Below are 1,614 nucleotides of genomic sequence, written 5' to 3' on the forward strand. Positions count from 1 at the left end.
CAGAAGACGATAAACAGAAGCATTTGGACATCTGCAAACAAAATTGAACCGATATTCAAAGGAAGGTAAAAGTTTCTTTTAAAAACCATTACTGGTGATGAGACATGGATTCATCACTACAAGCCTGACAGTAAACAGCAGAATATGGAATCCTCAATCCCTGACCAAAAATGTTCAAAACTCAACCAGGAGGAGGAGGAAGAAGAGGAGAAGGTAGCTACATCAAACTGGTTGACAGGCAGATCCAAAGGATATCATGAAGTTTCCAGGACCTTTGGAAAACCACAGATTGTCTTTCCTTTTGGAAATGGCAATCTCTAGGGAAGCCCAGATATGGAAGGTGAATGTGCCCAAAATGCCCACAAATCAGAATGTTTCTCCATCCCAGAGAGATGAAGTGATTCAGTGACTGGCGAAGCTCAAATACCAATTCAACCTGTATCCAGAAACGTTTGCTCTGGCTAGCAGTCTTTTGGACAGGTTTTTAGCTACTGTAAAGGCCCACCCAAAATACTTGAGTTGTATTGCAATCAGCTGCTTTTTCTTAGCTGCCATGACTGTTGAGGAGGATGAGAGAATTCCAGTTCTGAAGGTGTTAGCAAGAGACAGTTTCTGTGGATGGTCTTCATCTGAAATTCTGAGAATGGAGAGAATTATTCTCCATAAATTGAATTGGGATCTTCACATAGCTGCACCATCGGGTTTTCTCCACATTTTCCATGCCACTGCAGTGTCAAACAGGCCTTAGTTATTCTTCAGTTTGCCCAAACTGAGCCCATCTTGATATCTGGCAGTCCTTACCAAGCAACTCCTCCACTGTGTGGCCTGCAACCAACTTCTGCAGTTCAAAGGGTTCATGCTTGCTTTGGCGAGAGCTTCAGCTAGAGCTTCAGTGAGATTCATAGTCCTGGTGTAGTGTTGTGGGTTAATGCACCAGACTCCAAGGCCATTTTAACTGCAAGGAGCAGAAAGCCTCATCTCTCTCCTGCGGAGGGCCTGGTGGATTCAAGCTGCTGACCATGGAGTTTGCAGCCAGATTCTTAACCACTACACTACCAGGCCTTTCACCTTCAAGATGGCGGATTGGGTAGATGTGTAGTGAGGACCTCCGTCAACAACAACACGGAATGACGGGCTAAGGGGGCTCATGGGATGGTGTTGGAACTCTGAAACAAATATAAAGGTATGTTTGGAGGACCGGAGGGTTTACAGCTGGGGAATTTGCAGGAGAATCCAGAAATCCTTTGTTTTCTAATTCAAGACAATCAGCTGTTCCCATTGTTTTCTGGTTCAAGACACTCAGCTGTTCCTGGAGCCGCCATCTTGGGAGAGAATATCTTGATTGTATCAGGAATGATAGTATCAGGAGAGAACATCTTGACTGTATCTTGATTGTATCAGGATTGTATCGGGATTGATATAGAAATTTAGAGTGACAGTTTTGACATAAAACCAAACGGCCACCACCCGTCTGTCTGTCGTGCTGTGGTGGATTGAGTTGCTGTGATCCCAAGGGCTCTGCCATCGGTATTTTAAATAACCAGCAGGGTCACCCATGGTGGGTAGGTTTCAGATGAGCTTCCAGACAAAGACAGATTAGGAAGAAAGAGTGAT

At 44.5% G+C, this 1,614-nt stretch overlaps 1 pseudogene; it reads left to right on the forward strand.

Annotated features, from left to right (window-relative positions):
- Window positions 1–241: 241 nt before the first annotated feature.
- On the forward strand, window positions 242–916 carry LOC102835638 (annotated as a pseudogene).
- The last annotated feature ends 698 nt before the right edge of the window (window positions 917–1,614 follow it).

The sequence above is a fragment of the Chrysochloris asiatica genome, unplaced genomic scaffold (genome assembly GCF_000296735.1).
Source record: "Chrysochloris asiatica unplaced genomic scaffold, ChrAsi1.0 scaffold00206, whole genome shotgun sequence".
Taxonomy (NCBI): Eukaryota; Metazoa; Chordata; class Mammalia; order Afrosoricida; family Chrysochloridae; genus Chrysochloris; species Chrysochloris asiatica.